This window comes from Scyliorhinus canicula, chromosome 16 (genome assembly GCF_902713615.1).
Source record: "Scyliorhinus canicula chromosome 16, sScyCan1.1, whole genome shotgun sequence".
NCBI classification, from domain to species: domain Eukaryota; kingdom Metazoa; phylum Chordata; class Chondrichthyes; order Carcharhiniformes; family Scyliorhinidae; genus Scyliorhinus; species Scyliorhinus canicula.
The window spans coordinates 84,253,103-84,278,689 of NC_052161.1; the positions used below are offsets into that span (position 1 = coordinate 84,253,103).

Genomic DNA, 25,587 nt, shown 5'->3' on the forward strand with positions numbered 1-25,587 from the left:
AATCCACCTAACCCGCACATCTTTGGACTGTGGGAGGAAACCGGAGCACCCGGAGGAAACCCACGCACACAGGGGGAGGACGTGCAGACTCCACACAGACAGTGACCCAGCCGGGAATCGAACCTGGGACCCTGGAGCTGTGAAGCGTGTATGCTAACCACCATGCTACCCTGCTGCCCCGTTGTTACCGCGGTTGTTTTGTTAATAGAGTTGAGATGTTTATATTTTGTAAAAATTTCAATAAAAATTATTTAAAAAAAAAGATGTTTACTGGGGTTTATAAAGTGTTAACTGGTTTCATAAATAAACATTGTTTTAATTTAAAAGTACTGTGGGTCTCTGGTGCATCACACCTGTAAGGTAGGCCCGTGAGCTCCCCATAACCACAATCTATTAAAAGTTGTGGGTCAGGTGAACTCCATGATACACTTTGGGGTTCTCTCAACCCTGGCCCATAACAACAGACAATTAAAATAAACATGTTGCCGCGATTCTTGTTTATTTTTCAGTGTCTGCCAATCTTCCTGCCAACGGCATTTTTCAAGGAGGTTGAAAAGATGATGACCTCATTTAATATGGGATGGGGAGGATTAAGAAGCTGCTGTTGCAGAGAGGACGGCAGTCAGGGTCTTCTGAATTTACTATTATTATTATTACTGGGCGGTGAACGCGGAGAAGGTGAGGAGCTGGGTTAGAGGGGTCTGTGTAGGGTGTTGGGGCTGAGGGCGTTGGCAACAGTGCCACTCCCGATGGCCCAGGCAAAATGCTCAGGGAGTCCGGCGGGGTCAAGGGGAAATGCTGATTCGGGGGAATCACAGATTTGAGCCAGGGAAGTGGGATGGGTGTTTTTGGAGATGGGAAGAGAAGGGAGTCAGAGATTTATTTCTGAAGGAACGGTTTGCGGGATTGGAGGAGCTGGGGGGGAAGAATGGGTTGGAAATACAGGGGGAAATGTTTAGGTATATGCAGGTCCGAGATTTCATTAAGAAGGAGATACAGTGGGCAACACGGTGGCACAGTGGTTAGCATTGCTGCCTCACGGCGCTGAGGACCTGGGTTCGAATCCCGGCCCTGGGTCACTGTCCGTGTGGAATTTGCACATTCTCCCCGTGTTTGCGTGGGTTTCGCCCCCACAACCCAAAGATGTGCAGGGTAGGCGGATTGGCCACGCTAAATTGCCCCTTAATTGGAAAAAATAATTGGGTACTCTAAATTTTTTTTTTTTTTAAAAGAGATACAGAGCTTTCCGGTGGCTCTGGCCTCCACACTATTGGAGGAGGTGCTGACGACAGGGGGATTGGAGAAGGGGGTGGTGTCAGGGATTTATGGGGTGAGTCTTGGAGAAGAGATGGCACCGCTGGAGGGGATGAGGGCAAAGTGGGAGGAAGAGTTGGGAGAGAGCATGGAGGAGGGATTGTGGTGGGAGGTGCTCCGGAGGGCTCAAACCACATTCATGTTTTGGTCCTGTCCAAAGCTGGAAGGGTATTGAAGGGAGGTGTTCGGGTAATTTCGAAGGTGGTACATATGAGGTTTGAGCCGGGTCCTCTGGAGGCCACATTCGGGGTATCCGATTGGCTGGGATTGGAAGCGGGTGCAGAGGCAAATGTTTTAGTATTCGCCTCGCTGATCGCCTGAAGGCGGATCCTGGTTAGGGTGGAGGTCAGCTTCTCCACCCTGTGCCCTGGAATGGTGGGAGGGACCTGCTGGAATTTTTAACACTTGAGAAGGTGAAGTTTGAGTTGAGGGGAAGGATGGACGGGTTCTACAATTCATGGGCTTCGTTCATTAAGCACTTTCAAGAATTGGATGACATCGAACATTAGGGGCTGGGGATGGGGGGGATTGGGCTGTGTACATTGTTCGTGACTATTTATGGGTGGATGGTGGATTCCTGAATCCCTTTCTTTGATGTTTGTATTGAAAATGTTGAGGGTTGTTTGTGGGGTTGGTGGGAGGAAGGAATTGGTGGCCTGGGGATTGACATTGGCCGCGATTCTCCGCAACCACGATGGGTGGGAGAATAGCGGGAGGTCCGCTCCCGCACCTCCCACTATTCTCCCACTCCCCCCAAAATGGCATGTCCGGTTTTCCCACATGGCGCTCGGAGAAACGCACGGCGGCCCGCGATTCTCCGGCCCGGATGGGCCGAGCGGCCTGCCGTTCCCGACCTGTTTACGACGGCGGCAACCACACCTGGCGCGGGTTTGAGCTGTCCAACCCACGCATGCGCGGCTGACCTCATTAGGGTCCGCCACGGCGTCATTCTTGGCGCGCCGAGCCTTGAAGCCAGGGACAAGGCCCGGCCGCCGAGTTTCCCGGTACGGCCCGCCTATCCCCCCGGGTAGGGGAGAATAGGGGGCCGGGAGAGGCTTCCGACACCGTCGTGAATCTATCCAGATTTCACGACGGCCTCGGGCCTTGCGGAGAATTCCGCCCTTAGTATTTGTTACCATTGATTGTTTGTTGGTGAATGTAAATTTGGATGAAAATGTAAAAAAGAAGAATGAAAATATTTTTGAAAAACAAGATGGCTAATGCCAAGTTTTTCAGAAAATTAGATGCCTCTCAAGGATTTTGGCAACTGAGGCTCGACAGTCAAAGCAGAACGCTATGTACCTCCAACATGCCTTTTGGTAGATATCATTTCACCAGGTTACCTTTCAGGATCAAATCTGCATCTGAAATTTTTCATCGTGCGACGGAAACCATAATCAAAGGGATACCTGGTGTCAGAGTATACCATGATGTAATAATCTGACCTAAGCACTCCAGAGGAACTCGAGATACCATCATGGGATACCATGATGTAATAATCTGACCTAAGCACTCCAGAGGAACTCGAGAAAGCACTCACCAGAGTTCATCACTTTGGATTGAAACTGAATCGTGACAATGTCAGTTCAGGATCCAGAAACTGAAATCAACCAGATCAAGACAAAATCAATACCATCGGTGAAATGCCGATAACAACTAACAAAAAAGCAATTCTGAGAATGCTCGGAGATTGATTGATCGATTGATTGTTATTGTCACATGTACCGAAGTACAGTGAAAAGTACTTTTCTGCGGCCAAGGGAACGTACACAGTACGTACATAGTAGACAAAAGAATAATCAACAGAGAAAATTGACAGTGATGCATCAACAAATAGGTTACAGTGCGGAACAAGGCCAAACAAGTGCAGCATAGGGCATCATGAATAGTGTTCTTACAGGGAACAGATCAGTCCAAGGGGCAGTCATTGAGGAGCCTAGTAACTGGGGAAGAAGCTGTTCCTATGTCTGGATGTGCGGGTCTTCAGACTTCTGTATCTTCTGCCTGATGGAAGGGTCTGGAAGGGGGCAAAGCCTGGGTGGGAGGGTTCTCTGACAATGCTGTCTGCCTTCCTGAGGCAGCGGGAGGTGTAGACAGAATCAATGGGAGGATGGTACGCTTGTGTGATGCGTTGGGCTGAGTTCACTACAGTCTGCAGTTTCTTGCGATCTTGAGCCGAGCAGTTGGCGTACCAAGCTGTAATACAGCTGGATAGGATGCTCTCTATGGCACATCTGGAGATGTTTGTAAGAGTTGATGCAGACATGCTGAATTTCTTTAGCTTCCGTAGGAAGTAGCGATGTTATCAGGCATTCTTGACTGTTGCATCAACGTGAGTAGACCAAGACAGACTGTTGGTGATGGTGGCCCCTAGGAATGTAAAGTTATCGACTATCTCTACTTCGGAGCCATTGATGCAGACGGGAATGTGTGTCGTGCTACGCTTCCTGAAGTTGATGATCAGTTCCTTGGTCGTTCCAGCATTTGGAGAGAGGTTGTTTTCAGTACACCATGCAACCAACTGATTTATCTCCCTTCTTTAGTCTGATTCGTCGTTGTTTCAGATACAGTCGTATCATCAGCAAACTGATAGATTGAATTGGAGTTGAATCTTACCACACAGTCGTGTGTGTACAGGGAGTACAGTCGAGGACTGAGCACACATCATTTCGGGGCCTCGGTGTTGAGGACTATTGTGGAGGAGTTGCTGTTACCTATCCTGACATCCTGGAGTCTGTTGGTGAGGAAGTCAAGGATCCAGCTGCACTGGGTAGCACAGTGGCTAGCACTGTGGCTTCACAGCGCCAGGGTCCCAGGATCGATTCCCCACTGGGTCACTGTCTGTGTGGACTCTGCACGTTCTCCCTGTGTCTGAGTGGATTTCCTCCAGGTGCTCCGGTTTCCTCCCACCGTGTCGCGTCTTTTCGTCCGACGTCACTTCGTCCAACGACACTTCGTCCACGTCTTTTGGTCCAACGTCTTTTTGTCCGCCCGTCTTTTGGTCCAACGTCACTTCGTCCAATTATCCAATTACAAATTAACTCCGTATAAAACCATTCAATTGATAAAATGCAAGTACAATACAGCAAGTGAATTTAGTTGCTAAAATGCAAGTAATTGATAAAATGCAAGTAAAATGCAAGTTGAAAAATGCAGTTTAAAAATCTAAAAATGCAGTTAAAAAATCTAAAAATGCAGTTTAATAAAATCTAAAAGTTTACTAATTACTTCAAATTCCCGAAATTACTTAAAATTGATGTAAATTGTAAGCAACATTCCTCAAGAAATCAATTTTTGTTGTAGAATCATATTCAACGACCAATCTTTTGAGGCGTTCAGTTATTTTCTTATGTCGCGTACATGAAGTCGACTGATCTCCCCGAAGAATTTGAGCCTTTTTGCCTATTATGAACCCTTCCTCTTCCTTCAGAGTTTTGATTAACCTCCAGATATTCAAATGAGCTCCACCTGCCGAATGCTTTATCGCAGAATGAAACCCCTCAGCAGCATTATTTGTTCTCGGTAGATCTTGTAGAACACGTTGATTAACATTCCATACAGCTGTCGGGAATGTAGGTGTTTCTCTCCTTCGTCAGGCATCACGTCCTCTCACAATGCCTATGTAAGTCAAGTCGAAGTAAACGATGAATTCAGCAGGTATTTCTTCATCGTCTATCAAATCTTCATAAGCCTCTTCGACATTTTCAACGGGGAGGAAAGCTAATGCTGAAAAACATCGAATTTTAAGACAGAATTCAGAGTCTGTATTGTATTTTTCTTTGAGGCCTAAATCGGTAATTTTTCGAAACACAGATTGGCTCAAATGAAACAAACATGCCACGACAGATGAATTAAGGAATGATGAATTAATTGCCTTGTGAACTGCAACTTCGAAATCTGCCATGATATCAATCGGATCTGCATTAGGTTGCATAATTTTCAATTGGTCAAAGAATAATTCGTATGTCTGCTTTCTTTTATTCGGCAGTAATGCAAAGACCCGTGGAAAACTGCTTCCTTTAACTTGTACATGAATGCAGAACAGTTGAAACCACTGTTGTGGCACAATCTTGAATGTCCCATCGCATGCCCAATGACGATATGATGCTAAATCCTGAAGAGCACTTTCTGATGCGAATACTAGTAAGCGCTGTTGATCCTCGGCGCCCGAATCGTATCTCAGAAACTGTTCGCCATTGTCAAGTCTACAATATTTGTCAGGTATTTCAAAACCGTGTCTAGCCGCTGGATTAGCGGGAAATCCAGAATTTTTTTGTCGGCACCTTTGAATAGTTCTTGAGACGACGGGCAACCTAGGGAGTTGAGAGCAGGTATTTTCTGATAGCTGCGTAAACTTGGCCGCTAGTATGCTACGCGAACTTGCTGCTATGTTTTCCATTGCTTCATGCTTTATTTCTGCAACTGCTTTTCTAGCATTTAACGAATCAACATCAGCTGGATGAAGGTGCTCATTAGAGAAATAAATAATTTTCGGCTCATTGTTTTCCGTTACCGTGTGAATCCGCACTGAACATAGCCTTCTTTTCTCACATCTCCAGTATTCTTTTCCTAGGTTTGGACTGCTCGAATGAAAATCGTAGATATAGTTATTTCCATCAGCTACTTTCCTTTTACTCTTCGTTGACACAATGAACTTTGCCATTTCGGGATGGGCGAATTAAGAAAGAGAACAATAATATCTATCCTTTAATGAGGCTCGTTAAAGGAAAGAGACCGGTAATAAAAATCCTTTATTGCATAAAAAGTTAATGTGGGGAGTGGAGTGGAGTGCTACAAGTTACAAAAAGTCAAGTTACAAAAAGTCTTAGACAAAAAAAATTATTAGTAAACTTTTAGATTTTTTAAACTGCATTTTTAGATTTTTAAACTGCATTTTTCAACTTGCATTTTACTTGCATTTTATCAATTACTTGCATTTTAGCAACTAAATTCACTTGCTGTATTGGAGTTGCATTTTATCAATTGAATGGTTTTATACGGAGTTAATTTGTAATTGGATAATTGGACGAAGTGACGTCGGACCAAAAGACGGGCGGACAAAAAGACGTTGGACCAAAAGACGTGGACGAAGTGTCGTTGGACGAAATGACGTCGGACGAAAAGACATAGCACCTCCTCCCACAGTTCAACTGCATTGAAGACATGCTACCAGTGTCTGACAATAAGCTACGTCTAATACAAAAAGAAACAACGAAGGACTTGACACTCCAAAGGGTAATCCAATACCTGAGAGAAGGATGGCCCAATGGCTGTTGTTCCAGTTTTTGTAGTGTCAAAGATGACCTCACGTGTGATTACCGAATTCCTACTCAAAAGGAGACAGAAGTTATTCCCTCCTGCCTACAGAAAGATATTTTGGAACAGATACATGAAGGGCACCAAGAAATTGAAAAATGTCGCAGACGAGCAAGACAATCTGTGTACTGCCCTGGAATCAACAAGGATGTAGACAATCTTATGCAGGAATGCAACATTTGTCAGATGCATCTAATCCGCACAATGTAAAGAAAGCCATGAAGAAAATGAAGTAATTACTCATCCATGGCTGAAAGTTGGAATGGACCTCTTCTACTTTAAGGACATGACTATTTAGTCATTATTGACCACTATTCTAACTATCCTGAGGTTATTACGTTCACAGGTTCAACAACGCGATCAGTAATCGGAGCAGCAAAATCTGTATTTGCTCGACATGGAATTCCATTGCACGTTGTCTTCGACAATGGTCCTTGCTTTACCAGCCGGGAATGGTCAGAATTTGCAGAAAGTTATAACTTCCACCATGTAACATCAAGTCCATTGTACCCCCAATCCAATGGAAAAGCAGAGAAAGGCGTAGGAACAGTTAAGAAGCTATTCAGCAAAGCATTGGATGACAACAAAGATTTCTCGTTAGCACTGTTAACATACAGAGTTATTCCACTGTCATCAGGTTTATGGCGCAGATGTTGATGGGAAAAACATTCGTACAACTTTACCAGAAATCACAATTGCGAATATGATGAACAAGTACTACATGACAGAATAAGGTTACAAAAAAAGGAAATAAAAATCCTACTACAACGGGCAGAGGAAACTATTACCGCCGTCTCAGAAGGCGATTACATCAGAATGCAAAATCCTGATGGTGGATGGTCACATGTTAAAGTATTACGACAGATAGCACCAAGATCATATTTGGTACAAACTGAACATGGCACAATGTTTTGAAGGAATCGAAGAGCATTATTGAAGGTAAAGAAAGAGAGGAAGACTGGGGAAAAGAAAGAGAGGGAGACAGGGGAAAAGAAAGAGAGGAAGACAGGGGGGAAGAAAGAGAGGGAGACGGGGGAAAGAGACAGAGACGGGGGGGGGGGAGAGAGGAGGGGGGAGGGGAGTAAGGATGGGAGGGGGCAATGGGGGGGGGGAGAGGGGGCTGGGAGATGTAGTGCAATGGAGACAGGATGCAGTGATGGAGAGAGAGAGGTAGAGAGAGAGGGAGAGAGGCGGGGAAAGGGAGAGAGAGAGAGACCGGGAGAGGAAGGGAGGGAGGGAGAGAGAGAGAGAGAGAGATAGGAAAGAGGGAGGGAGAGAGAAGGGAAGAGGGAGGGAGAGAGAAGGGAAGAGGGAGGGAAAGAGAAGGGAAGCGGGAGGGAGAGAGAAAGTGAGACGGGGAGGGGAAGGGAGGGAGAGAGAGATGTTGGGCTGTGGGGGCGGAGACCCATACAAAAACGGGGAGAATGTGCAAACTCAACAGGACAGTGACCCTGAAGCGGGAACAAAACCCGGGTTCTCCATGCCGTGAGGCAGCAGTGCTAAACACTGTGCACCCCTGAAGATTATTATTATTAGTGAAATGTTTGGAAGAAGGGGTTCGTTCCTCTAATCAGGGGGAGAGAGAGAGAAATAGGCAGGATGTGCGTTCATCTGGCTGCATGCCCAGGCTGAATTGAAAGTGAATTGTTCTGCTTGCGTTGACTGCGCACAGTGCCTGATGCCCGGGAGCTCACCTGGGCAAGAGAAATACCTGCAATGGTAGCAGCACAGATGTGTAGCCTGGCAGTGCCAGGTTCCAGGACCCTGCTGAACCCCTCCTTGGCAGAAGCATAGGCGCCAAAGTATATCGCCCTGGTGAAGAAGTGAGAACTTTCCATTAGTCTCAAAACTGACAGTGCAGCACTCCCTCAGTACTGACCCTCTGACAGTGCAGCACTCCCTCAGTACTGACCCTCTGACAGTCCGGCACTCCCTCAGTACTGACCCTCTGACAGTGCGGCACTCCCTCAGTACTGACCCTCTGACAGTGCGGCTCTCCCTCAGTACTGACCCGACAGTGCGGCACTCCCTCAGTACTGACCCTCTGACAGCGCGGCACTCCCTCAGTACTGACCCTCTGACAGTGCAACACTCCCTCAGTACTGACCCTCTGACAGTGCAGCACTCCCTCAGTACTGACCCTTCGATTGTGTGGCACTCCCTCAGTACTGACCCACCGACGGTGCAGCACTCCCTCAGTACGGACCCTTGGACAGTGCAGCGCTCCCTCACTACTGACCCTCTGACTGTGTGGTACCCCCTCAGCACTGACCTTCCAACAGTGCGGCGCTCCCTCAGTACTGACCCTCCGACAGTGTGACGTTCCCTCAGTCTGACCCTCCGACAGTGCGATGCTCCCTCAGTACTGACTCTCTGACAGCATGGCACTCCCTCAGTACTGACCCTCCGACAGGGCAGCCCTCCCTCACTACTGACCCTCCGACAGTCTGGTATTCCCTTAGTGCTGACCCTCCGATGGTGGAGTGCATCATCAGTACTGACCTTCCGACAGTGCGGCACTCCTTCAGTACTGACCCTTCGACAGTGCGGTAATCCCTCAGTACTGACCCTTCGACAATGTGACCCATCCTTAGTACTGAGCCTCCAACAGTGTGGCCCTCCCTCAGTACTGGTCCTCCGACAGTGTGGCCCTCCCCGAGTACTGACCCTCTGACGGTGCAACGCATCCTCAGTAATTACCCTCTGACAGTGCGGCGCTCCCTCAGTACTGACCCTCCCACAGTGCGGCACTCCCTCAGTACTGGACATGAGCTGATCGGTAGCAAAGTAGCTGTGGTTTGAAGGCTCAAGTTTTGGCCCTTTCTCCTCAGTTAATGGCCATTTTGATATGGGAAAAGTGCTAAGTAACTGGAGTGCAGGTTCCTCCTCCAATGCACAATGTCAGCGGGTTAGAACACCCGACTTAAATAGGATAAATCCTCAGCCAGGTGGTGGATGACCCTCATAGCGGAGTTTGTTGTGTCGTCATCGTCGCCGCCTGCTCAACTGCCAGTTGCGCAGTTGGTGGAATTCATCAAAGGGGAGTTTAAGAAGCATCGGCAGGAGATGCAGGAGGACCTCTCCAAGGCCATCGAGGGAGCAGTAGCCCCTCTTCGTGGGACTTTGGAACGGGTAGAGTGGCGTATGAAGTCATAGGGTGTGACCATTCGAGAGGTGGAGTGGGCAGTGTCTGATCACAGTGACCTGATCCTGTCTTCCGATGTGGAGGTGGCAATACTGGACTCGGATGTTCCGGAAGCTGATCAGGGACGGGTCTTTGAGAAGCCCCCGGAGGTGGATCGGGGCCTAACAGTCACTGCACTAGTGGCCGGGAGCTGGAGAACCGTCACGGGCTGCGATCGTCCGAATGCACAAGTTTCAGGACAAGGAACAAATTTTTAGGTGGGCGAAGTCCACATGGGACTGACCGGGAGGACCATCAGATAAGGATCTTACTCAGCCATTGGGTCAGACCTTACCAAGCGGACTTCCGGTGGTGACCAGGGAGTGAGTGGTCGCACATTTGGTAGCTCCTGCTCAAGGTGTTTTTTTTTGGCCCTTCCCCAACCAAACTGTGTGGTATTTGAGGGAAGAAGGTGTATGAGCACTGAGGGAAGGTAAAACTCCTCTGGTGGGGCTGGTTTATGGCTCATCGGATGAGAAGTGCAACGAGAAAGAGACAGCAGCTTGAGCAAGAGGGTATTTGTGGTGCGAGACACCACAAGAGGGTATTTGTGGTGTGGGGGCAGCAGGGTAGCATGGTGGTTAGCATCAATGCTTCACAGCTCCAGGGTCCCAGGTTCGATTCCCGGCTGGGTCACTGTCTGTGTGGAGTCTGCACGTCCTCCCCCTGTGTGCGTGGGTTTCCTCCGGGTGCTCCGGTTTCCTCCCACAGTCCAAAGATGTGCGGGTTAGGTGGATTGGCCATGCTAAATTGCCCGTAGTGCCCTAAAAAGTAAGGTTAAGGGGGGGTTGTTGGGTTACGGGTATAGGGTGGATACGTGGGTTTGAGTAGGGTGATCATGGCTCGGCACAACATCGAGGGCCGAAGGGCCTGTTCTGTGCTGTACTGTTCTATGTTCTATGAGACAGGAGAAGGTGGCGGAGAGCAGGGGGACAATGCTGCCCACCCAGTGGTCTACGGAGAAGCTGGTGGAATTCCTCAACAGCAAGTTTCAGCAACAGAGGAAGGAAGCCTCAGAGGACTTGGTGAAGGTGCTGGTGCCACTTAGGGCGGCGATCAAGAAACAGGGCTTGGCAATCCAAAACGTGGATGAGTCGGTGGGGGAGCATGAGGATCGGTTGACCTCGCTGGAGACGGAGATGGAGATGGTGATGAGCAGCCAGAAGAGGCTGAGGTAGAAACTGGAGGATCTCGAGAACCTCCAGGAGGCAAAACCTGCAGATTGTGGGGATACCATAAGGAATTGAAGATGTGGAGACCACCAAGTATGTGGCAAGGATGCTGAAGAAGCAAATGGGGGAAGGGGCCTTTAAAACATAGAACAGTACAGCACAGTACAGGCCCTTCAGCCCACGATGTTTGTGCCGACCATTTAACCTTCTCTAAGATCAACCTAACTTACACCCTTTCAATTTACTGCTGTCCATGTGCCTGTCTAAGAGTCGCTTAAATGTCCCTAATAACTCTGACTCCACCACCTCTGCTGGCAGTGCATTCGACACAACCACCGCTCTCTCTGTGAAGAATCTACCTCTGACATCCTCACTATACCTTCCTCCAATCACCTTAAAATAATGTCCCCTCGAAACAGCCATTTGCACCCTGGGGAAAAGTCTCTGGCTACCCACTCTATCCATGCCTCTCATCACCTTGTGCACCTCTATCAAGTCACCTTCTTCGCTCCAGCGAGAAAAGCCCTAGTTCCCTCAACCTTTCTTCATAAGACATGCCCTCCAGTCCAGGCAGCATCCTGGTAAATCTTTGCACCTTCTCCAAAGCATCCACATCCTTCCTATAATGAGGCGACCAGAACTGGACTCAATATTCCAAGTGTGGTCCAACTAGAGTTTTATAAAGCTGCAGCAAAACCTCACGGCTCTTAAACTCAATCCCCCTGTTAATGAAAGCCAACACACCATACAGCTTCTTAACAACCCCATCAATCTGGGTGTCAACTTTGAGGGATCTATGTACGTGGACCCCAAGATTCCTCTGTTCCTCCACACTTCCAAGAATCCTGCCTTTAACCCTGTATTCAGCATTCAAATTCGACCTTTCAAAATTAATCACTTCATATTTATCAAAGTTGAACTCCATCTGCCACTTCTCAGCCCAGCTCTGCATCTTGTCAATGTCCTGTTGTAACCTGTAACTGCCCTCAACACTATCTACAAATCCACCAACCTTTGTGTCATCGGGAAACTTACTAACCCACCCTTCCACTTCCTCATCCAAGTCATTTAGAAAAACCACAAAGAGCAGAGGTCCCAGAACAGATCCTTGCAGGACACCACTGGTCACCGACTTCTAGGCGGACTACTTTCCATCCACTACCAGTCACTGTCTTCTTTCGACCAGCCAATTCTGTATCCAGACAGCCAAATATCCCTACATCCCATGCCCCCTAACTTTCTGAATGAGCCTACCATGGGGAACCTCATCAAATGCCTGACTGAAATCCATGTACACCACATCCACTGCCCGACCTTCATCAATGTGTCTCGTCACATCCTCAAAGAATTCAATGAGGCTTGTGAGGCATGACCTGCCCTCACAAAGCCATCCTGACTATCGTTAATCAAACTATGTTTTTCTAAATAATCATAAATCCTATCTCTCAGAATCCATTCCAATATTTTGCTCACCACAGACGTAAGACTTATGGGTCTGTAATTCCCAGGGATTTCCCTATTCCCTTTCTTGAACAGGGGAATCATCTGGTACTACTCCAGTGGAGAGCGAGGACGCAAAGATCGTCGCCAACGGCGCAGCAATCTCCTCCCTCGCTTCCCGTAGTAACCTTGGGTATATCCCGTCAGGCCCAGGAGACTTATCTATCCTGATGGTTTTCAAAATTTCTAGCACATTAATATCAACGTGTTGGAGTCTATTAACCTGGTTCACACTGTTCTCATGAGCAACAAGGCCCCTCTCTCTCGTGAATACTGAAGTAAAGTATTCATTTTGGGCCTCCCCCATCTCCTCAGACTCTAGGCACAAGTTCCCTCCACTATCCCTGATCGGCCCTACTCTCACTCTGATCATCCTCTTATTTCTCACATAAGTGTAGAACGCCTTAGGGTTTCCCCTTATCCTTCCCGCCAGGGCTTTTTCATGCCCCCTTCGAGCTCTCCTCAGTCCATTTTTGAGTTCCTTCCTGGCTACCTTGTAACCCTCGAGAGCCAAGTCAGATCCTTGCTTCCTCAACTTTACGTAAGCTTCCTTCTTCCTCTTGACTAGAAGCTCCACTTCTCTTGTCATCCAAGGCTCCTTCACCTTACCATTCCTTCCTCGTCTCAGTGGGACAAAACTATTCAGCACTCGCAAATGCTCCTTAAACAATCCCCACATTACTGTTGTGCATTTCCCCAAGAACAATTGTTCCCACTCTATGCTCCTCAGCTCTTGTCTAATAGCAGTATCCCTCCCCCAATTAAATACCTTCACATACTGTGAGCTCCTATCCCTCTCCATGACCAAGGACTTTGACCGGCCTCTCATGGTGGATTAAGCACACATGCGGCTGAGGAGTAGGCCACAGATAGGGGTGCCAACGAAGACGATGGTGGTGAGGCTGCATCATTTCCTTGACCAGAAGATCTTGAGGTGGGCGAGACAGACCAAGAGATGCCCTGAGGAGGAGAGCAAGCTGCGGATCTATCAGGACTTGGGAGCAGAGTTGGCCAAGCGGAGGACCGAGTATAACCATATCAAGGCAGCTCTCTATAAGGGGTGAGGTTTGGGGTTCTGTACCCCGCTCGCTTGTGCATAATGCACCAGAAGCAAGAGTTTTACTTTGACTCACCGGAGGAGACGAAGGACTTTATGAAATGAAAAATGAAATGAAAATCGCTTATTGTCACGGGTAGGCTTCAATGAAGTTACTGTGAAAAGCCCCTAGTCGCCACAATCCGGAGCCTGTCCGGGGAGGCTGATACGGAAATTGAACCGTGCTGCTGGCCTGCTTGAAAAGCCAACGATTTAGCCCAGTGAGCTAAATCTATGGACTACGGACTGAGAGAAGTGCGAGGACATTGAACATTGGAGTGGAACTTTGTATAAAATGTGGGCACATAGGGTAGGTGGATTGGTGCAGGTTCCGAGTGGAGAAGGCGAGTGTGCCTTATGTTTTCCTTGTGTGTTTGGGCAGGGGTAGAAGAGGCAAATTGGGGTAGTCGGGCCCTGAGCGGGGGGCCACCATGCTAGCTGATTGGGCTATTTAATGGGAATAAAAGAGGGATGCTAGGAGGAAGGAGTTTCGGGGGGGGGGGGTAATGGGTCTCCATTCTGGGTGGAGGGAGCAAGTTTTCGGTACCTCAGGATTGGCGTGGAGCTGGGCACAGCTGTGTAAATTGAATTCGGCACAACTGAAGGGAAAGAAGGTGGGTTTTAAGAGGTAGGATGTGTTGCCGCTGTCACTGGCTGTGTGCATGCAGCCGATGCTACACAGGTTCTTGTTCCGTGTTCAGAACTCCCCATCTTTGTTCCGAAGTCCTTATTTAGGAAGGTGAATGGGATAATTTGGGGCAGGCATTGTCTAACTCAGGGGCGCGACTCACGGGCGGGTGTCAGGAGGGTCGCGGAGCTGTCATTTGCGGCGCTCCCGATCGCGCAAATCCACGCGCAACAGCCGGCTTTTAATAATGCCAGCTGCGAGCAGCCTTCAAAATGGCAGGAAGAGATTTTTTTAAATGCAGCCACACTGCACATGCATCGGGGGACCAAAGGGACCATTGGAGCCAAAGGAACCCAAAACCATTTCCTCCATTTTTGTCAGCAACAAACAAGGAAACAGAAAATGGTGGGTTGCGAAGGTCGGCCGGCGTGGGCTGCAAAGGTCGACTGGCATGGGTCACGAAGGTTGGCCGGTTGGTAAAAATGGAACCCCAGAAAAAAAGTTTGAAAAACACTGATTTGGGGGTTTGTGGGGGCGGGAAAAACCCTGCATGTCAGGAGGGTGTTTTTGGACAGGGCCAGGGGTTGGCGGGGGCTGGCATCGCCGAGTTTAACTGGGCGGCGAATATCGCAATGGTTAGGAAATGGGCTGTGAAGGAGGGATTGGTTTGTGGGCGGATGGAAGCTGCGTCGTGTAGGGGACGGGTTTGAGGTTTTCACTAGTCCAGTATTCCGTGAGCCCGGTGCTGGTTTCAGCATTGCCAGTGCACCCAACATTTCAGGTTGGAGGGCATGTCTCTGCGGGCGCTAAAATGCGATAAGCATAGGTTTGTGTCGGCGAGGCAGGATGCGAGGGTCTGGGGGGGTGGGGCAGGTGGGGATAAAGTACTTCAGGGTCTTGTTTGTAGGGGACAGGCTTTCAGGCTTGGAAGAGCTGGAGAAAATGTATGAGTGCCTAAAGGGAATGGTTTCAGATACCTGCAGGTGAGGGACTTTGTAAGGAGAGAGGTGTTGTCCTTCCCAGGGCCACCGCCAATGGTGCTGCAAGATAAGCTGTTGTCCGAGGGTGACATTGAGGAGGGGAGAGTGACAGATGTTTATGGAGAGCTGATGAAGAGGGAGGGCGCTTCGGTGGAGGAGATCAAGCGCAAATGGGAGGGGAGGGTTAGGTGGGGAGGTGAGGGCCAGGCTGTGGAAGGAAGCCCTGCAGAGGGTGAACGTGTCTTCATCACGCGCGAGGTTAAGCTTCATCCAATTGAAGGTGGTGCATGGGGCCTACGTGACGGTTGTGAGGATGAGCCGATTCTTTGCAGGGGCGGAGGATAGTTATGGATGGTGAGCGGGGTTCTGGCAGGGGTTCTCGGATGTCCTGGCAGGGGTTCTCGGATGTCCTGGCAGGGGTTCTCGGATGTCCTGGCAGGGGTTCTCGGATGTCCTGGCAGGGGTTCTCGGATGTCCTGGCAGGGGTTCTCGGATGTCCTGGCAGGGGTTCTCGGATGTCCTGGCAGGGGTTCTCGGATGTCCTGGCAGGGGTTCTCGGATGTCCTGGCAGGGGTTCTCGGATGTCCTGGCTGGGGTTCTCGGATGTCCTGGCAGGGGTTCTCGGATGTCCTGGCAGGGGTTCACGGATGTCCTGGCAGGGGTTCTCGGATGTCCTGGCAGGGGTTCTCGGATGTCCTGGCAGGGGTTCTCGGATGTCCTGGCAGGGGTTCTCGGATGTCCTGGCAGGGGTTCTCGGATGTCCTGGCAGGGGTTCTCGGATGTCCTGTCCGAGATTCTGGGTGTAAGGGTGGCGCCAAGTCCAGAGGTTGCACCATCTGGAGTGTCAGAAGATCTGGGAGTCCAGTTGTGGAAAGAGGCCGCTGTCTTGACCTTTTGCTTCCCATGATTGCCTGGAGATGGATCTTGTTGAGCTGGCGGGGCTCGGAGTTTACAAAGGCGGGGATGGGTGCACTTGGAAAAGGTCAAGTTAGTCTCCTTGGAGGTGGAAGCAGTGTGGGGGTGGGGGCTGCAACGGGTGGCAAAGGAGTTGGGGGACGGTGCACTTCGGCAGGATTGGGGGATGGTAGGAGATCAGACGACGGGGCAGATGTGGGGAGACGTGGGAACGGAGGGGGCAACCATTTTGGGTGGGCCTGGAGTTAGTGGGATTTCCAAGCTGGATTGGGACGACAGACCCGAATAGCGGGGGATTCCAGAGACCCCCCTTTGAGGATGGTCACCTGGAACATTTGATCCCTGGGTCACTGTCTGTGTGGAGTTTGCACATTCACCAAGTCTGCGTGGGTCTGACCCTGTGCAAACATAAAATGACCAACTAGAGCATGGTGGGATACCTGACATAAAGATTTAAAATGTCCCAAAGAAATTGCTGCAGCTATCTCAATTCAGTCAGCAGACAAGTGGCTCCTTGTAAGTTGATTCCACTGTCTGGAAACTGATCAGTTTCCTGGCGAGATCACCCTCCCCTTTGTATTGTGACACTCACACCTTTTGTCTATAGCAGTATCACGCAGTGCGATGACGTCAATTGATCGCCTCGGCTTTTGTATTGCTAATATACCGATAGAGCATAGAACGATACAGCGCAGTACAGGCCCTTCGGCCCTCGATGTTGCACCGACATGGAAAAAAAACTAAAGGCCATCTAACCTACACTATGCCCTTATCATCCATATGCTTATCCAATAAATTTTTAAATGCCCTCAATGTTGGCGAGTTCACTACTGTTGCAGGTAGGGCATTCCACGGCCTCACCACTCTTTGCGTCAAAAACCCACCTCTGACCTCTGTCCTATATCTATTACCCCTCAATTTAAGGCTATGTCCCCTCGTGCTAGCCACCTCCATCCGCGGGAGAAGGCTCTCACTGTCCACCCTATCTAACCCTCTGATCATTTTGTATGCCTCTATTAAGTCACCTCTTAACCTTCTTCTCTCTAACGAAAACAACCTCAAGTCCATCAGCCTTTCCTCATAAGATTTCCCCTCCATACCAGGCAACATCCTGGTAAATCTCCTCTGCACCCCGTTCCAAAGCTTCCACGTCCTTCCTATAATGAGGCGACCAGAACTGTACGCAATACTCCAAATGCGGCCGTACTAGAGTTTTGTACAACTGCAACATGACCTCATGGCTCCGGAATTCAATCCCTCTACCAATAAAGGCCAACACACCATAGGCCTTCTTCACAACCCTATCAACCTGGGTGGCAACTTTCAGGGATCTATGTACATGGACACCGAGATCCCTCTGCTCATCCACACTACCAAGAATTTTACCATTAGCCAAATATTCCGCATTCCTGTTATTCTTTCCAAAGTGAATCATCTCACACTTCTCCACATTAAACTCCATTTGCCACCTCTCAGCCCAGGTCTGCAGCTTATCTATGTCCCTCTGTAACCTGCAACATCCTTCCGCACTGTCTACAACTCCACCGACTTTAGTGTCGTCTGCAAATTTACTCACCCATCCTTCTGCGCCCTCCTCTAGGTCATTTATAAAAATGACAAACAGCAACGGCCCCAGAACAGATCCTTGTGGTACGCCACTCGTAACTGAACTCCATTCTGAACATTTCCCATCAACTACCACTCTCTGTCTTCTTTCAACTAGCCAATTTCTGATCCACATCTCTAAATCACCCTCAATCCCCAGCCTCCGTATTTTCTGCAATAGCCGACCGTGGGGAACCTTATCAAACGCTTTACTGAATCAAACGCTGTAGAATTAGGGCAGAATGCATCAACGTCATCTGATCACCTCTCCTTTGTATCAAAATTATACCTTTGTCTAAGCTAACAAAAAGGCTCAGAAATTAGTGATGTCACGACCTGTGGGGCGATGCTTTTTTTTACTATTTAAAGATCTGTACTTCCCTTTTGTCTGTCAGAATGTGCTTGGCTACGATCTTTGATTGTTGTGGTCTCTCTCCTTGTGCAAGTAAAACTTAACTGTGTTGGTACCTGCTACATTTTCAGAGTAAAGTCTTACTCGGAGGTCGAAGTTTTGGACAACCCCACAACCCAAAGGTGTGCCTCATAAGTGGATTGGTCACGCTAAATTGCCCCTCAATTGGGGAAACAAAATTGGAAACTCTAAACTCGGGCAACACGGTGGCGCAGTGGCTAGCACTGCTACCTCATGGCGCCAAGGGCCCGGGTTCGATCCCGGCCCCGGGGCGGCGTTTGCACATTCTCCACGGGTTAAGTTTTTTATTTTTACCTGTATTTAAGTTGGACGGTTCCGAAACCTGAGACACTACACTTGTAGTTTCCCCCACCCTTCCACCTCCTCTCAGGGGTTGAGTGAATATCAGGCAAGCTCTTTCTCTCTTTCTTTCTTTTTCTTGTTTTATACCGTAAGTTATCTAGGGGGGGATGGCAGGAAAGGCAGTGCAATGTTCCTCCTGCAGAATGTTTGAGGTGAGGGACGCTGTCAGTGTCCCTGCTGATTTCACCTGTGGGAAGTGCACCCATCTCCAGCTCCTCAGAAACCGCGTTAGGGAATTGGAGCTCGAGCTGGATGAACTTCGGATCATTCGGGAGGCAGAGGTGGTCATAGATAGTAGCTTCAGGGATGTAGTTACTCCGAAGAATCAAGATAGATGGGTGACAGTGAGAGGGGCTGGGAGGAAGCAGTCAGTGCAGGGACCCTCTGTGGTCGTTCCCCTCAATAACAAGTCGTCCCCCTCAGTAACAAGTATACCGCTTTGGATACTGTTTGGGGGGGGACCTACCAGGGGTAAGCCACGGTGAACAGATCTCCAGCACCGAGTCCGTCCCTGTGGCTCAGAAGGGAAGGAGGGAGAGCAGGAGAGCAATAGTTATTGGGGACCCGATAGTTAGAGGGACAGATAGACGGTTCTGTGGCAACGAAGAGACTTGCAGATGGTATGTTGCCGCCTGGGTGCCAGGGCTGGGTCGTCTCGGACCGTGTTTTCAGAATCCTTAAGGGGGAGGGAGAACAGTCACAAGTCGTGGTACACATCGGTAAAACGACATAGGTAAGAGAAGGGACGGGGATTTAAAACAGGAATTTAGGGAGCCAGGACAAACCATGTTGTCATCTCTGGTTTGTTGCCGGTGCCACGTGCTAGCGAGTTGAGTAACAGGGAGAGAGTGCAGATAAATAATTGGCTGCAGGGATGCTGTAGGAAGGAGGGTTTCAGTTACGTGGATAATTGGAGCACATTCTGGGGAAGGTGGGACCTGTACAGACAGGACGGTTTGCACCTGAACCAGAGGGGCACCAATATCCTGGGAGGGAAATTCGCTGCTGCTCTTTGGGGGGTTAAACTAATTTGTCAGGGGAATGGGAAAACGAGCTGTAGTCCAGAAGCCAGTGTTGAGAGTAGTGAGGTACTGAGGAGGGTATCAAGGTTGCAGGAGTGTACCGGCAGACAGGAAGGTGGATTGAAGTGTGTCTACTTCAATGCAAGGAGCATCCGGAATAAGGTAGGTGAACCTGGGAGCGTGGATTGGTACTTGGGACTACAATATTGTGGCCATTACAGAGACATGGTTAGAACAGGGACAGGAATGGTTGTTGGAAGTTCCAAGGTATAGATGTTTCAGTAAGAGGAGGAAAGGTGGTAAAAGAGGTGGAGGAGTAGCATTATTAATCAAGGATAGTTTAAACGGCTGCAGAAAGGCAGTTCGAGGGGGATCTGCCTACTGAGCTGAAGTTAGAAATAGGAAAGGAGCAGTCACGTTGTTAGGAGTTTTCCATAGGCCCCTAAATAGTAATGGAGATGTGGAGGAAGAAATTGCAAAACAGATTATGGATAGGTGTGGAGGTCTCAGGGTAGTTGCCATGGGTGACTTAAACTTTCCAAATATTGATCTATAGGTCGAACAGTTCGGATGGGGCAGTTTTTGTAGTGTGTGCAGGAGGGTTTCTTGGCACAATATGTGGATAGGCCGACAAGAGGTGGGTCCACATTAGATTTGGTACTGGGTAATGAACCGGGCCAAGTGTTAGAACATAGAACATAGAACAGTACAGCACAGAACAGGCCCTTCGGCCCTCGATGTTGTGCCGAGCAATGATCATCCCACTTAAACCCACGTAACCCGTATACCCGTAACCCAACAATCCCCCCATTAACCTTACACTACGGGCAATTTAGCATGGCCAATCCACCTAACACCGCACATCTTGGACTGTGGGAGGAAACCGGAGCACCCGGAGGAAACCCACGCACACACGGGGAGGACGTGCAGACTCCACACAGACCAGTGACCCAGCCGGAATCGAACCTGGGACCCTGGAGCTGTGAAGCATTGATGCTAACCACCATGCTACGGTGAGGAGAGCACTCTGGAGATAGTGACCCAATTTGGTGTCTTTCACTATTGCAATGGAGAGGGATAGGGCCATATGGCAGAGCAAGGTTTATAATTGGGGGAGGGATATTTATGATGCAATTAGGCAAAAATTGGGGAGCATAAGATGGGAACAGAAACTGTCAGGGAAAGGCACAAATGAAAAGTGGAGCTTGTTCAAGGAATAAATACTGCGTTTCTTTGATAGGTATGTCCCTGTCAGGCAGGGAGGAAATGGCCGTGTGAGGGAACCATGGTTCACAAGAGGTTGAATGCCTCGTGAAGAGGGAAAGGAAGAGTATGTAAGGATGGGAAAACAAGGTTCAGTTGGGTCGCTTGAGGGTTACAAGGTAACAAGGAATGAGCTAAAAAAAAAGGGCTTAGGAGAGCTAGGAGGGGGGCATGAGAATCCTTGGCGGGTCGGATCAAGGAAAACACCAAGGCTTTTTACTCTTGTGCGAGAAGTAAAAGAAGTACCAGGGTGAGGTTAGGGCCGGTCAAGGACAGTAGTGGGAACTTGTGCATAGAGTCAGAAGAGATAGGAGAGGCGTTGACTTAATATTTTCTTCAGTGTTCACCAAGGAGAGGGGCATGTTTTTGAGGGTGAGTGTGTGATACAGGTGGGTAGGCTGGAGGAGGTAGATGTTCTGAGGAAGGATGTATCAGCAATTTTGAAAAAACCTTAGGGTCGACAAGTTCCCTGGGCCAGATGGACATATCCAAGGATTATTTGGGAGGCAAGGGATGAGATTGCAGAGCCTTGGCTTTGATCTTTGGGTCCTCACTGTCCACAGGGATAGTGCCAGAGGACTGGAGAGTGGCAAATGTTGTTCCTCTGTTTCAAGAAAGGAATAGGAAAGACACTGGTAATTACAGGCCGGTTTAGTCTTACTTCGGTGGTCAGTAAGTTAATGGAAAAGGTCCTGAAAGATAGGATTCATGACCAATTGGAAAGATGCAGCTTAATCCGGGATAGTCAACACGGATTGGTGAAGGATAAGTCTTGCCTCACAAATTTGAGTGAATTCTTTGAGGAGTAGTATAATAAGTGTGTAGATGAACAGTAAGAAGTCTTACAACACCAGGTTAAAGTCCAACAAGTTTGTTTCAAACACGAGCTTTCGGAGTCCAGCTCCTTCCTCCTGAGGAAGGAGTTGCGCTCTGAAAGCTCGTCTTTGAAACAAACCTGTTGGACTTTAACCTGGTGTTATAAGACTTCTTACTGTGCTCACCCCAGTCCAACGGCGGCATCTCCACATCATGGTGTAGATGAAGGTAGAGCAGTTGATGTCGTATACATGGATTTTAGTAAGGCGTTTGATAAGTTTCCCCATGGTCGGCTCATGAAGAAAGTAAGGAGGTGTGGGATAGAGGGCAATTTGGCCAATTGGATAAGTAACTGGCTCTCACATAGAAGACAGAGGATGGTGGTGGATGGAAAATTTTCAGACTGGAGACCAGTTACTAGCGGTGTACCACAGGGATCAGTGCTGGGTCCTCTGCTATTTGTGATTTTTATCAAAAGGATGAGGGGGCTGAAAGGTGGGTTAGTAAATTTGCTGATGACACCAAGATTGGTGGAGTAGTGGATGAGGTGGAGGGCTGTTGTAGGCTGCAAGAGACATTGATAGGATGCAGAACTGGGCCGAAAAATGGCAGATGGAGCTTAACCCTGATAAGTGCGAGCTGATTAATTTTGGTAGGACAAATTTGAGTGCGGATTACAGGGTCAACGGCAGGGTTCTGAGGAATGTGGAGGATCTTGGTGTTCATATCCACAGATGATCTCTGAAGATTGCCACTCAAGTGGATAGAGACATGAAGAAGGCCTATAGTGTGTTAGTGTTTAGTAACGGGGGCCGTGGGGTTAAGCTGCAATGTACATGACCCTGGTGAGACCACATTTGAGTATTGTGTGGCAGTTCTGGTCACCTCACTATCGGAAGGATGTGGAAGCATTGGAAAGGGTGCAATGGAGATTTACCAGGATCCTGCCTGGTTTGGAGGGTAGGTCTTATGAGGAAAGGTTGAGGGAGCTAGGGCTTTTCTCTTTGGAGCGGATGAGGATGAGAGGCGACTTAATAGAGTTTTATAAGATGATGAAGGGGATAGATAGAGTTGAGTTCAGAGACTATTTCCTCGGGTGGATGTAGCTGTTACAAGGGGGCATAACTATAAGGTTCAGGGTGGGAGATATAGGAGGGATGTCTGAGGTAGGCTCTTTACTCAGAGAGTGGTTAGGGGTGGAATGGACTGTCTGCTGTGATGGTGGAGTCGGACACTTTAGGAACTTTCAAGCGGTTATTGGATAGGCACATGCAGCACACCAGAATGACAGGGAGTGGGATAGCTTGATCTTGGTTTCGGACAAGGCTTGGCACAACATCGAGGGCCGAAGGCCTGTTCTGCGTGGTACTGTTCTATGTTCTATGTGTCTGCGTGGGTCTCACCCCCACCGCCCAAAGATCACAGCGATGGTGAATTGGCCACGCAAAAAATGCCCCAAATTGGAAAAATAAATTGGGTAATCTCAATTTATTTTACAAAATGGAAAATGCGGGGGCCGAATGGCCCAGTTCAAATATCCCGGGTGTTTGTCCATTGAAGAGCTTAAAGACGGTCATGGTCTTCCTGCAGGAGACACAACATGCGTAAAGGATCAGACAGGGGTGGACCATTTGAGGCATTTTATCGGGTTATAGCATCTGTGATCTGGGTGGCGGACACGGAGATAGAGCGCTTTCCAAATGGGTTTGGCATTCCCAGTGGTGGAGGAGGGAATGGGACAGGGACTGGAGGCACCATTGGGACTGTAGGAGATAATGCCGTGTATTGAGCTAATGCCATCAGGGAACGCACTGGAGCCGGATGATTTTCTGATGGAATATTATAACAGTTCTCAGCTGTGCTGGCACCCCATCTTCTAGTGATGTACAATGATTTGTGAGCATGGGGGGGGGGGGTTTCTGGCCACAGCCCAAAGAAGGATAAGGATCCAATGGAGTGTGGGTCTTATAGGCCCATTTCCTTGTTAAATACAGATGTGAAGATGCTGGCGAAGGTTTTGGCGAGGCTTTGGAGGGGTGTGTGCCAGAGTTTTCCTCGGAGGATCAGACAGCCATGATCAAGGGACGAGAGTAGTTGAGTAACATTAGTACCCTCCGACTGTGCGGCACTCCCTCAGTACTGACCCTCTGACAGTGCGGCACTCCCTCAGAATTGACCCTCCCACAGTGCGGCACCCACTCAGTACTGACACTCCGACAGTGTGGCGCTCCCTCAGTACTGCCCATTTCTCCCTCCCTCCATGTCAGCTGGTCCAATGTGGTCACCTGGTAGGCGCGACTCCCACTAGGTTCGGTCCAAGTCCTCGGAATAGTGATCGTACACCTTCTTTTTCCAAAATGTTCCTGTGGCAAAAAAGAAGTTGAAACACAACAAATTAGCACAGTTTCTCTCGCCTCCAAAACTCTGCCCTCCCCTGGGCTTGTGTCCTAGCTTGCTGCACCTCCCCTCGCTCTCCGTATACTAGCTAACCTGTACTGGCTCCCAGACCGGCAATGCCGCCATTTTAAAATTCAACATCCTCGTTTTCAAATCCCTCTATCACCCCCTCTATTGCTGCAATTTCTTCCAGTTCCTACAACACCCCTATCTCTGTAACTCCTCCAATCTCTTCAGCCCTCCTATCTGTGTGACCTCCTCCAGCCCATACACCTCTCTGCGATCGCTGCAACCCCTCAAGTTCCAGCCTCTCGGGCATCCTCGATTCCCATTGCTCGGCCATCGGAGGCCAAAGCTCTAGAATTACCTCCCTAACTCTCCGTGCCCTTTTCTCTCTTTTCAGGATGGCACCGGCATGTGATTTCTCTGCGAGCTATCCACACAGACCCTCTTCTTACCTATAACCGTACTAATCTCTTAAAAACTGAATTAACACTAACACTGTCACATAACCTCTTTCTTTCATGTTCTCTTGCAGGTTTGAAGATCCTCAGAAGCCCATGGAGTGGACCTGATGACCCGACCCAGCAGGGCTCCTGACTGACCTGGAAGTTGAAATGTGCCAACCAGAAGTCCGACCCTGACCTCGATTTGGACCCCACCCAGACTTCGGAGCGCCCGACCCAGCCCGGAACCGAAGACAACCCCTGGACCGCCCGATCCAGCCGCCGGAGCACCCGACCCAGCCCCAAACCACAAGACCCTGCCCGTCCCGACGAGGCCCACCCAGCAACCCGACTTACCAGAGGATGGGAGGAAATCTTGTGGAGGCTCGACCAGACCTACTCCAAGGCCCAACTCCAGGACCGCCCCAGACCAACCACCAATACTGGAGCAGAATACGGGACCCGGCCCAACCTGACCCAGGAAGCCCTTGCCTGCGACCCAAACCCGATTAAAGACCCCCAAAACAGCGGAGATCCCGAGCGAGGAACATAATGTGCCGCAAGATAGACCCGTCTTCACAAAATGCTGGGGCCCGACCGGAACGGCAACATGCTCCCCCGGCAACCCCAAAATTCACAACCAGCGCCCGGGTCACTACCAGACATGACCACGAAACCAGCACCTGGGACACTGCCAGACGCAACAACCTACTTTCCACAAGGTCAGACTTCTCTCATCAGATCCCGGGACCATCAGCCGCAGCCGCCGATCGAGGAAGCCGCCGATCGAGGGAAACGCAGATGTCTGCAGGTGAGACTAAAGCCTCGTGGTTTCAAGACTCCTCTCCCCAGCATACTCCTGACCAACATCCAAGCGATCGAAAACAAGCTGGACGGATTTAACGCTAGACTTACCTTTCAGAGGGAAGTGAGAGACTGCTGTGTGCTCTGTGTCACAGAGACATGGCTCATTCCTCCTCACCGGACTGTGCCATACAATCTGAAGGCTTCTCAATTCATCGAATGGACCGCACCGCGTCATCAGGCAAAGCGAAGAATGGAAGGGTTTGCCTCATCAACTCTCCTGGTGCTCGGAGTGGTGACCCTGACATCCTTCCTATAATGATTGACCAGAACTGCACACAATACTCCAATGTG

General features: G+C 49.3%; 1 long non-coding RNA gene across 3 annotated transcripts; it reads right to left on the minus strand.

Moving 5' to 3' along the window:
• Positions 1-2,870: 2,870 nt before the first annotated feature.
• On the minus strand, positions 2,871-25,581 carry LOC119950943. Of its 3 annotated transcripts, XR_005457468.1 has the most exons (5): positions 25,345-25,581; positions 23,872-23,949; positions 8,342-8,442; positions 6,562-6,640; positions 2,871-2,914 (listed from the first exon to the last, which is right to left on the minus strand). It is a non-coding gene; the product is annotated as an uncharacterized LOC119950943 (long non-coding RNA). The 3 variants fall into 3 exon arrangements; XR_005457466.1 differs by lacking the exon at positions 2,871-2,914 and having other exon boundaries at positions 6,380-6,640; XR_005457467.1 differs by lacking the exons at positions 2,871-2,914; positions 25,345-25,581 and adding an exon at positions 24,497-24,665 and having other exon boundaries at positions 6,380-6,640.
• Positions 25,582-25,587: the final 6 nt, after the last annotated feature.